This window comes from Ricinus communis, chromosome 3 (assembly GCF_019578655.1).
Source record: "Ricinus communis isolate WT05 ecotype wild-type chromosome 3, ASM1957865v1, whole genome shotgun sequence".
Classification (NCBI taxonomy): Eukaryota; Viridiplantae; Streptophyta; class Magnoliopsida; order Malpighiales; family Euphorbiaceae; genus Ricinus; species Ricinus communis.
In genome coordinates, this window is record NC_063258.1 from 1,982,474 (window position 1) to 1,995,700 (window position 13,227).

Below are 13,227 nucleotides of genomic sequence, written 5' to 3' on the forward strand. Positions count from 1 at the left end.
TTCATATGCGGGGATGGAAGTCGATATAGCTAAAATAGAAACAATACCTAAGCTACCACCCCCTAGTTCTATTAGGGCTGTTAGGAGTTTCTTAGGCCATGCTGGATTTTATAGAAGATTCATTAGAAATTTCTTTGGGATTGCTAGGTCTCTTACTCAATTGCTAGTTAAGGATGCACCTTTTATTTTTGATGATGCATGTGTATCTTCTTTTGAGTTATTAAAGAAACTTCTGACCACAGCCCCTATCATGGCTTCGCCTGATTGGGGGCTGCCCTTTGAACTAATGTGCGATGCTAGTGACTATGCAGTTGGAGTTGTGCTTGGAAGGAGGTTTGATAAAAAGTTCCAACCCATTTACTATGCTAGCAAGACGTTAACAGGAGCCTAGGAATATTACACTACCACAGAGAAAGAGTTGTTGGCTGTCGTGTATACCTTCGACAAATTCTAATCATACCTTGTCTTATCAAAGGCCATCGTCTTCACTGACCATTCAGCTTTGAGGTATTTTTTAATAAGCATGATGCTAAGCTAAGATTGATAAGATGGATTCTATTGTTGCAGGAATTTGACATTGAGATTAGAGATAAGAAGGGCGCAAAAAATTTGGCAGCAGATCACATATCCAGACTGGAGAATCCGAGCTTGGATGCACTTGATGAGAGCACGATAGATGATCGATTTCTAGAGGAGCACTTGTATTCATTAAAGGTATATTCTGATTCTCCGTAGTTCTGATTATGCTAACTATCTTGTGGCTAGGGTCTTACCAAAGGGTATGACTTATCAACAAAAGAAGAAATTCTTTGCCGATTTGAAATACTACATTTGGGAAGATCCCTTCCTATATCGAGTGTGTGCAGACCATGTCATCCGCCGATGTGTTTATGGCGAAGAGAGTCTCCAGATCTTGAGGCATTGTCATAAAGGACTTGCAGGAGGCCATCAAGTAGGCTTTTATTGGCCAACTATCTTCCAGGATGCTAGAACCTTTGTTCAGGTTTGCGACACTTGTCAGCGCTCAGGTAATATCTTTGCCCGTGATGAGATGCCCCAAAACAGTATGCAGACAGTTGAGATATTTGACATTTGGGGTATTGACTTCATGGGACCCTTCCCTTCCTCAAATGGTAATAAGTATATCCTAGTAGCTATTGAATATTTGTCCAAATGGCTGGAGGCACGGGCTTTACCTACTGACGATGCTAGAGTTGTTTGCAGGTTCCTTAAAAAGTTATTTGCTAAGTTCAGCACACCTAGAGCGCTAGTTAGTGATAAGGGAACGCATTTCTGCAACGTTCAATTGGAGAAGGCACTCAGGCGCTATGGTGTAACGCAGTGGTTCTCCACTCCCTATCACCCACAAACCAGTGGGCAAGTTGAGGTTACTAATAAGGTTTTAAAACATATATTAGAGAGAACTGTGGGTGTAAGTCGGAAGGATTGGGCCTCCAAACTAGATGATGCATTATGGGCATTTAGAACTGCATATAGGACCTCCACAGGCTTTACGCCCTATAGGCTGGTGTATGGGAAATCTTGTCATTTACCTGTCGAATTAGAACACAGGACTCTTTGTGCCCTTAAAACTTGCAATTTTGATGTTGATTCTACACGTAAGGAAAGACAGTGGCAACTGGGTGAATTGGAGGAATGGCAGCAACAAGCGTATGAAAACTCCTCAATTTACAAGGCAAAGACAAAGAAGTGGCATGATCAGAGGCTCAAAGGTCCCAAGGAGTTTCAGAGTTGAGATAGAGTATTGCTATATAACTCACGTCTTCGGTTGTTCCCAGGGAAGCTTAAGAGTCAATGGTCGGGGGCCTTCGTGGTTAAGCAAGTTTTCCCATATGGCGCAGTCGAGCTTCATCATCCCGAGAAGGGTGATTTTAAAGTCAATGGACATAGGCTCAAGGTGTATCATGGAAACTCGTTAGAGACTGAGCAACGGGTTAACATGATGATGTACCTGCAATGATGATTCATATTGAGTCCAACTAAATGACTCAAGAATAAAAAAAAGTGCCCGTGGGAGGCATTCCCATTCTAGTTTTATGCTATTTTCTTCGGTCCATTTTTATGTTATCATTCGTTGCATGCTTATTGATCTTTAGAACAATTACTTTTTATATTAAACATAGTTGTATGAACTTAGTGTTGGAATAACTTATGTTAGATTTTTAGTAATCGGTGAAGTGTAACTTTCCCGTTTGATTTACTTACTTGATTTACGACCTAAATGTGTATGTATATGTGTCGAATGTAGGTAGGGAGTTCGGCGACTCGAGATGGCAAAGGAAAGCCCGGAATCAACACTTTCACCACGATTTTCGTGGCCATCACGGGCTACAACACTAGGTTGTGCTCATCAGCACGGCCGGAGTCAAGCCCATGGTGAGAGAACACATAAAGCACAAAGAAAACTTAGCTAATTCAGCATGGCTTCCGAAGGCACCATGGGCAGCAACACCAGGCCATGCTGGTCAGCATGGCCGTGCCCCCACCCGTGCCAAAATTTGCAACTTTTAAGCTTTAGGGCTCAGCACGGCCTTGCCCTCGCCCGTGCTGACCCCGTGCCTATAAAAAGGGGAGCTTTCAAAAATTTTGTTACCCCTTTCTAAGCTCCAAGGTGTTGTTTTCTTCCATTTCTCTCATCCTTCTTACCTTTCTCAGCAATTCCAAGTAAGTCTCTTCAACTTTTGCTTTTATTTGTTTTAATTTGGTTTTTCTTTTATGCATATACTTTATTTAGGACGTACTAGTATGTTTTGGTAGTTTTACATTGTTACACTGCTTCAATATGACCTTAGTTAGATTAAATTTACATTAGTTGCTATGTTTGCTGTAAATTCGGTTATGAAAATGATAAGTGTGGGGGTTTTGCGGAAATAAAGTTTTTCTATGGCATTTTATTATGAATAATTGTTAGCATAAAGTTGCGTTAGTTGGTGCATGATAAAGTAGGTTGGAATGTATTTGTTAATTAGTTTATGTAGGAGATTGAAGCTTTAGTCTTTTGTTAAGTCTAAAGTTTTCTGTTAGTCGAATCATAGCCATTATGCTGTTTAATTTTCGGTAGGATTTCTTATTAACTTGATTTCTTGTACAAATAACTAATGATTCATTACATTAGGTAATATGACGGACCGCGATCAATCCCGAAGAAAGCAACCGAAACACATCGCTACTAGCAAGCGATCGCGTGGCGAAGCAACATCTTCCTCCACAGCACCAGAACCAGCACCAGCACCAGCACCGCAATAACAACTAGTCTGAGTTCGAAGAGCACCAGTTGTGAACCCACCTGCACCTGGTCGTCATCCATTATAGACATTCCCTAATGCAGATAACAAAAGTCGACTCCAAGTCATGAGATGGAAGCAAGTGATGGCGGGTCGTTGCATCGACTTCGTATCCTTGGAAAGAGTAGGATTGGTTCAGGATGTGCGCACTTTATTCGAGACTCTGTCATATGCGCGATTCTTCGACATCATTGAGCCAACCTACCGTGAGCTTACGATTGAGTTCCTCAGCACCTTCTTCCTGTAGCAACATATCACAAATTGGCATCAGCCTGATGCAGTTTATTTCAGACTTAGGGGAAGGAAGTTCTCAATGTCAGTCCCACAATTCGGCATGCATTTGGATTATGGACTGAACAGGAGATCTCGGGAGAGGAGTATCAGGGATGTCTCTATATCAACCCAATATCATACGACACCATGTGGGACTCATTGGTACTTAGGCCGGAAATGTACTACCCATGCAGGTCTAAGGCATCTAGCCTTTCGGATCATCTCCGCTATCTCCATACCTTATTAGCTTACACTATTACAAGCAGAGGAGATAGTTTTGGTGCGGTAACATAGACTGATGTCTTCATCCTTTGGGCTATGCAACATCAGAAGAAGCTAGACTTGGGATATTTGTTGGCTTGACAAGTCTGTTCATTTATAATAGACGCCTAGAAGAAGATGCAATGTTGTTTTGGCCCGTATGTGACTAGGTTAGCCAAGAGACTGGATGTATTGGACGATTGTCTGTCAGAGCTTTCAAATATTGGTGACATGACACCACTAAGGATCAAACAGATGATCAACATGCAGATGATCACGGCTACTAGACATCCACATGGTATAGAATGCAGGCTTATGAACACAATAGTCAGGGAGGCTAGAGAGGCAGCGGCTAGAGGAGCCCAAGATCCGTTGGCTGGGATCCCGGATGTTAGGATTCCTAACCCAACTAGAGTGTTTATGCCTCCATCTGGAGCCTTATCCTCTTATTCTGCAGGGACATCAAGTGCTCAGATTAGTGCTTTAGCTGACCGACTAGATCGAGCTGCAATCCACACCAGCATCACTATACTCAATTTGGGCAGTTTCAAGAGGAGACTAGGACACAGTTTGGCAGTTTGAACAGTATGCTTCAGCAGCTTATGAACGGGTTGGAGAGGCAGGCCACCTAGACAGACTTCATAGTGGAGCAGATGAAAAAGATGATGGACGCTAGAGCACAAAATCAGTGGCTCATCGATGATATGAGTTTGATCTGGTAGGATGCTTCACAGACCCTGAGCCACCACCGCCCCCTCCTTCAGCGACTTTCCCTACTCCTCATCTTCCAGCAGATCCAACCAGTGAGGATACATCATCAGCAGACTCTCAGCAGTGAAATAAAAACTTGTGCTACTTTTATTTTTCCTTTTTCTTTTTATTTTCTTTCCTTTATTTTATATTATTTTATTTTCTTTCTTTCTGCATGCTTAATGTTATGTTATTTCCTTTCATTTTTCCTTTCATGTTAATTTGTTTTAGTAGAACACTATGTTTTCCTATTTTGAAATGAACACTAAGTATGATCTTCAAGAACTATGATGTGGGAGTTATATGCTATACCCAGTTTTAATCTTTCTAACACTGTGGACAGTGTTATACTCAAGTGTGGGGTGGGTATCCCTCAATTGTTTAAAATCAATGATAATGGACCATGCTTAGGATGTTAGGACCTAGGTTTTGCATGACATTCAAGTTTAGTTTATTCTTTCATAATTAATGACTTAATTCACACACTAGTACTTGATTGTCCCTCTTTATCTTCTGTTCTTGAAAGCAATTTCACTGTATTCAACATGTCAATTTGGCCAGGTTAAACTGGTGTTACTTGAGTTCCTTTCGAATTTACAACCTTTGACTGTAAACTCTGATTATGTCAACCTCGTATTCAATTTATGTGATGATTCAATTGATAAGTCTGGGAACTAATTGCAAATTTTAGCCACTTCAAATATGAGTCTTTGAACCAAAAAAAAAAATTAAGCATCCATTGCACATTATGCTAATGAATTTTCTTGTTTGAGTGTGCGTTGTACTTACTTTCGTTTTTAGAACTTGCTCTCTGCTGCTTGTTGCGGTTATATGAATTTTTGAATACCATTAGATGATTTGGGCAACTTAGGATTTCACCACATCTTGCCAAAAGCCTACCCTCTATTTTCATTAGTCAGCCAGTTTGAGCCGTAACCTTTTCTTCATAATTTACACCTAATCACTATGGATACACCATTCTTTACATCTGTCTTTCCTTTCATCCAGTCTACTGAGTAATTATGTGTTATGTTTCTGGAATCATAGTGCCTAACATTGTTTTTAATTCACTTAATCTTTTCAGTTATTCTTTAATGCTCCTTTCAATCCAAAATTGGATATTCATTCTTATTATTTATGTCAATAACCACAGTAGCGCCTACATAAGCTGCTGTAATATATATACATAGTATATATCAAAAAGAAAAGAAGAAAGAAAGAAAAAAAATAAAAAAATTATTACTTACTTCTTAGCTTTTAGCTCTTATGAATCTAATTCTTGTGAGCAACCTTTCTTCAAATGAGGCTTAGTGAATACTTTTATTGTTTAGCACTTAGTTCTTGAAGCATTCAGTTCAATTAGTGCATAATTTTTCAGTATACTTTACACTTCTATCCAAATATTCGTACCTTTACCTCAGCCTCATTACAACCCTTGAAAAGACCCTTTGATTTTGGTATTCAATTATTCGCAGTAGCGAAGATGAGATTTATGAGCAAGCTTATGGTAAACAGGTTTTGTGCAGCTGCATTGAGGGAATTTTCTTACTTACCTGTAAACATTGTGAGTGATTTGAGAGCTTCCTGTGAGGCAATGGTTCTTAGTCTTTAATACTGATTTGTTATGTAAGTTGTGTTTCAAGATGACATCATTATAGTTCTTTCTTAAAGGTGTATAACTTGTTAGTTACTTGAGTTCCATTCTTTATATGTTGAATAGGGTTGAGTTGTGAACTTTAGCATGGATTCTAAGGGGTGATTGTAGCTTGTGCATGTATTGAGTTATTAATTGCTTGAGGACAAGCAAAAGCTTAAGTGTGGGGTGATTTGATAGGCATCATATTACACATATTTACATGCCCAATTGTTTACATTCTTGTGCATAATTATCTCGTTTTATGCTAGAATCACCTGTCTTTTGGTTCCTTTCACGTTTTAGGTCATTATCGAAGGACATTGTCAGTAATCGAGGAAAATACGCGCAATTACGGAACATAATCCATCAAATTGAGCAAGGAATAGCATTCCGAGGTTGAGCACAGCCTGACTCCAGTCGTGCTGAATTGTCAAGAAGCTGCCCTAAAAGTGCCATTCTGGCATGGTTTCTGTAGCCACCACGGCCTCCACCACGGTCTATGGTGGCTCAGCACCGGCTTGGGCACGGCCTGGAAGAGGTCAACACAACTGAACTTTGAAAGGACTATATAGGCAAAAACGATTTGGTGAATGGGGGTTCAATTTTTTGACTTGATTTCCATTATACACACTCATTTCATTTGTTTATGGACCTCAATTGTCGACTTTGGGAGGTCAATTTCATCAATTGAAAGAAGGATTACACTTGTTTCAACATCGATTTGAAGATCAAGACAAGATTTGAGAGCATTGAAGAGGTAAATTAGGGTTTGATATTTTGAATTGGAAAATTAGGGTTTCTCATCCAACTTGAAAGAGAAGGGTGTACATGCTTTTAATTTACTTTTCTGATTTTATTCCTTATTTTGTGATGCTTATTAGTATGAGTAGCTAAATTGTTGAACCCAATTGGGGTTCCTATGTTTGTGGATTAATCTTAATGTTATGAGATTTTGATTGTCAATTCTTGATTCTTCTTGCTTTTATTATTAATGAGAAGTCACTTTATTCATGAGACGTTATGAATGGTGGAATTTAGATTGCTTTATGTAATTGAGAGATTCGTTTAGTAATCGGAAAACTGAATAGCAAGAACTGGTTAATAATCACTTAGAGACAAGGGTAATCGACTAGCCGGATTAAGAATTAACAAAGCTTAATAGAGGTGGGTTAAACGTTAATGCTAATCAAATAATCGATTGTTAGGAAGAGATTCCAACTTTAGGTTATTAAGTTTAGGAATTCGGTTATCTCGAGAGGGAGACCGAATTCAGTTAAGATTTCATCCACGGGTAATTGCAATTAATAATCAATTTAATCTTTGTCCTTCGAGAGTTTTCCTAAATCCTTTCAGATAATTTGACATTTAATTACTTGTTTGTACATAATTAATCATAGAACAACACTTCATTGATTTCTTTAGGTTAGATAACATAAGATGCTACAGTAGGTCTAGGTTCACCCTTTCCCGAGAATACGACCTTGATACTCACCATTTGTGCTAGTCTGTATTGATAGGTTCATTGCCTTAGATTGTAGCTATTTAAATAGCATTATCACACATCCAACTCTTAATGGGGCCACATCGAGTTTTGTGAGGCTGATTTTTATGGCAAACAACTTTGAGATCACGCCCAGCATTATTCAAATGATGCAAAAAAATTTCATGTTTGATGGTTTACCCAACAAGGACCCAAACACTAATACAAATGATTTTCTAAAGAATTTCTTCCTTTTTTGATAAGAGTGTTTTTTGGGAAGTTCCCTTGCAACTAAATAATTGCAAAGTCAGCATACTATGTTAATCTTGGTTCGCATATGTTTTAGATTAGAAATACCTCAATGCTGAATGTTCAGTGTATACTATCACTTATGACAAAATAAAGTATGATAGAAATTTTTCATAAGCAAAAATAACCGCAAGTAGTTTCTTTTCAGTAGTGGTCTAGTTCACCTGCATGTCAGTCATTTTTTTTACTCGTGTAATAGATAGGCTAAAAGTTATATTCTTTCCTCTGACCAAGAATGGCTCCAATAGCAAAGTCACTTGCGTCACACATTAGCTCAAAGAGAAGACTTTAATCTGGCATTACCATAATTGGGGCATTAAAAAGCTTGACTTTTAGGGAGGTGAAGGCTGCCATACATTCCTTATCAAATATAAAGTCAACATCCTTCGCCAAAAGTCGAATAAGAAGTCTAGCTATTTTAGAGAAGTCTTTAATGAACCTACGGTAGAAACCTGCATGCCAAAGAAAACTTCTAATAGCTTTGACAGATGAGGAAGGTGGTAATTTCTTAATAGTCTTAATCTTGGCTCTATCCACCTCAATTCTTTTCCTAGAGATTTTGTGTCCTAGCATAATGCCCTCTTGTACCATAAAATGGCATTTCTCCCAATTTAGCACCAAATTGGTCTCCTCGCATCTTACCAATACCTTTTTCAAATGCTCCAAACATTCTTCAAATGAATTTCCATGGATAGAAAAGTCATCCCTGAAAACATCCATAATATCCTCAACTAAGTCATTGAAGATAGCCATCATGCGCCTCTGAAATGTGGCTGGTGCATTACACAATCCCAATGGCATTCTTCTATATGCAAAGGTTTTGTAGGGGCATGTGAACATGGTCTTTTCCTGATCCTTAGGGGCTATTAGAATATGAAAATATCCCGATAAACCATTTAGAAAATAATAGTACTCATGCCTTGATAATCTCTCTAGCATTTGATCAATGAATAGTAAAGGAAAATGATCTTTCCTTATGGCATCATTCAGCTTCCTATAGTTGATGCAGACTCTCCATCCTGTCACAGTTCTTGTTGGAATTAGCTTATTATTTTCATTTACCACAACTGTCATGCCTCCCTTCTTTGGCACTACTTGTACTGGACTTACCCAAGAATTGTCCGAAATGGGATAGATAATCCTGACATTGAGAGCTTAATCACCTCATTTTTCACTACTTCCTTCATGTTGGGATTGAGACGCCTTTGAGATTGCACCACAGTTATGAACTTTTCTTCCATAATAATCTTATGTGTGCAAAAGGAAGGGTTAATTCTCTCTATATCTGTAATTTTTCAATATATTACCCTCTGCCTCCTTCTCAAGACTTCCAATAACTTAGCCTTTTAATCATTCAGTGATGCAGAACTAATTATTACTGGTAGCTTGGATCCTTCCATAAGAAAGGCGTACTCCAAGTGCTCTAGAAGCTACTTGAGTTCCAAAGCAGGAGGATCTTCAATGGAGGGCTTCATCCTTTCCTCTTTTTCAGCATCTCTATAGGCTCGAATGTTTGCTTTCTCATTAGCCTTGCTGCCTCAAGGTAGGCTAGCTATTCCAAAGCTCTTGGCATCCCATATTTCTCATGTTCCTGTACCAAACATAACTTGAAAGGATCTTTAGCAAGAATAGATGAAATACAATTTATAGTCTCATGCTTAATTCTATCATTACTAACATCCATGTCATCAAGTACAAGCGGATGTTTCATGGTGTTAGGGATCTGAAACGTCACTTGCTCTTCCCCTATCCTAAGAATAAGCTTACGATCATGAACATTAATGATGGCCCTAGCTGTAGCAAGAAAGGGTCTTCTTAAAATAAGGAAAAAATCAACAGATTCATCCATATCCATAACTATAAAATTCAAAGGAAAAATAAACTCCTGAACCTTTACTAACAGGTCCTCAATGATACCCCTAGGGTATACAATAGATTTATCAGCCAATTGAATGCTCATGATTGTTGGTTTAGGTTCTCTATAGTTTCTTGAACAAATTATAAGGCATAACACTAATGCTAGCCCCCATATCAGCAAGTGCATTATTAACATTTAGATTACCAATAAAACAAGGAATAGTAGAACTCCCTGGGTCTTTTAGCTTCTTTGGTAGTCTGCTTTGAATAATCACTAAACTCTTTTTCGATAGTTGCACCATTGATACTTCCTCGAGCTTCCTCTTGTTAGAAAGGAGTTCCTTTAAGAACTTAGCAGACTTAGGCATCTACAATAGAGCTTCCACACAAGGTATGTTAATATGGAATTGCTTAAAGAGTTTAAGAACCTTACTAAATTGTGTACCCAATTTATTCTCTAAAGACGGGCTGGAAAATGTATTCTAGGTTGATATTCCTTCACAAAAGGGGTAGGCTTGGGTGTTGCTTTTATTTTATCCTCTACTTCAGCCTGTGTACATTTTTTTTTCTGATCATCAACATTCTACTCGTAGAAGATTTCTCATATACTTCATTCAGCTTAGTCTTTAGCTCTTTACCATTCGCAATGTGATAACCTTATGCTTTTCCTTAAGGTTAGATTTTGTGTTGCTCGACAAACTTCCTTGAGGCCTTTCGCTGAAAAGCTTTGCGATTTGCCCCACTTGATTGTCCAAATTCTGAATTGAAGTTTGCTAATTTCTAAGAGTAGTCTTAGTTTTCTGAAACCTTATTCCGGACGCCGAGATAAAATTCTCCATCATCTCCTTTAGATTACTTATTCTAGGAGGACTCTATTGCTGGTTTTACCGCTGAAAACCTGGGGGTGGAGGTCTTTACTGACTCTGAATCCTCCAAGAAAAATTCAGATGATTTCTCTACCTCGGGTTATAGGTATTGCTATAGGGGTTATTCTGCTGCCTAGGAGCTTTTCTCACATAATCAACCTGCCTCTGGCTTAGCGAAGGTATTGCTGTTTTGGCAATCTTGACTTTGATGACCACCCCCACATCAATCATAAGTCATAACTTGTGCTTGTCTTCCAAATGAAGACATACTCAAAGCATCCATCTTTCTGCTCATGGCCTCGAATTATGCATTCATAGCTACAATAGGGTCTACTGCATAGATTCCACTACTTTTGACTCGAACCTGCGCTCTTGGATTTTGCCACTAGTAGTTCGTGACTGCCATATATCCTCAATAAGATCCATAGCCTGCTCATGAGTCTTATTGTTCAGTGATCCACATGCTACAGCATTAATAGACTATTTACTTGCATAATTCAGTCCATTAAAGAATGTTTGAATTTGTACCCATAGAGGTAAACCATGGTGTGGACAGCTCTCAGTAAATCCTTAAAATGTTCCTAACAATCGTATAGAGTCTCATTCTCTTACTGAAGAAACTTTGCTACATGATTCCTCAACTTGATCGTCTTAAAAGGTAGAAAGTATCTATCTAAGAATTTCTCAGCCAACTGATTCCAGGTTGTAAATGTCCCAGCTGAAAATGATTTCAACCACTTTTTTGGCTTATCCCTTAATGAGAATGGGCATAGCCTCAATCGAATAGCATCATCCGATATCCCATTAATCTTGAAGGTATCACAAATCTCTAGAAATCATCCAAATGGGTGTTTGAATCCTTATTGGGCAAGCCATCAAATATGCAATTATTTTGTACAATCTGAATAATATTGGGCTTGATCTCGTAGTTGTTTGCCGTAACACTCAACTTAACAATACTCGATTTAGCCCCATTAAGAGTTGGACATGCGTACTTTTGCATGGTTCTCTCTCTAGGTGGAACTGCCATTCTTAAATATTTCTCTTCTTGGTTTGGTTCTCCTTCTTGATTCTAGTTTTGTAACTCAGCCACCGTTACCGCTAAAGCTCATTTTTATTCTTCTCTTTGCTACTTCCTCAAAGTTCATTTCAACTCTAGTTCGTAACCGAATAGTTCTATCGAACTAGCTCGGGTCATACACAGATTCATGTACCTAGAGAAAATACAAATACAATAAAGATAAATCAAATGAAAAATTAAAATGCTAAATCACTAGCTTTTGAGTTATTAATAATATCATAATAGAAAAGAGTCCCCAGCAACGACGCTAAAAATTTGATACGTGCTATCTGCACACAACAAAGTGCACCGATCGTATTAAGTAATATAATGATGAGTAAGAATATCGTTCCATTGGAGACCTAATTGTGAGTACTACCTTCAATCATACTCTAAAGCTTTTAGCAATCAAAATGTTGTTTGGATGTAATTACATTTAAAAGTAAAACAATCTTGAAAAAAATATTAAAATGATTGGTAAGTTTATCAAGGATAAAGCCTATTTAGGTAGTAAATCCCCTTAACGAGTTAAGTATTTCATGAAACAAATAGTAATTAATTCAAATCAAGAGTTAAGTTGGCATTCCACCAAATTAGATTTAAACCTTTCTCAAGTGATTAAACCCCTAATTTCTAAGAGAAGGTAGAGGAATCTCTTCTCAAACCCATTCATTTAGGTCATGCATTAAGAGTAAGGAACTATTGAACCAAAGGATTTTATAGATCTATCTCTAGTATCTCAATCAATCCTCAATCCGTCTGATGTGATTAATTCATAAAAAGTTAGCTCTAATCAATTTATAGGAATAAATCCCAATTAATACATCGACTTATTAGTTGAAATAGATAATTAAGTAATCAAAGGAACAACACAACTCATAGAAAATATTAATTGCATTAACTTTGAATCAATCCATACAAAAAAAATTAGTATTCATCAAAACTCAAATAACAAGAAAATTAGTTCCTAGACATTACAATAAAGAAATAAGGATTAGGTGAAGAAGATCTCAAAGTTATCATAGAAGAGAAGAAATGAAAATCTTCAGTCTTGAATCCTCAATCTTCAAAAACAATGAAGGAAATGATGTTCTTCCTGGAGAAATACCAATCAAAACCCTAGAAATGAAAGAAAGATTAAGTTTCTTAGTGTTTCTCTCTCTATAAATGGAAAAATGACCTAACTCTCTTAAAGAAAACCTGAAAGTTCTTTTAAATAGTGTGTTTTTAAGATCCACACGGGGACCACATGGGCATCACACAGCCGTGTGGCGTCCATAGCTAAAATTCATTCTTGAGAATATCCTTTGTCCATAAGGGCATGTGCTCTTCCCGTGTCATGTCTTGGACAATCTACCATTTTTTCCTTCTCATATGGGAAGGCCATATGGACGTGTGACTCCCCTGTCTTGCACTCCTTCATTATGCTA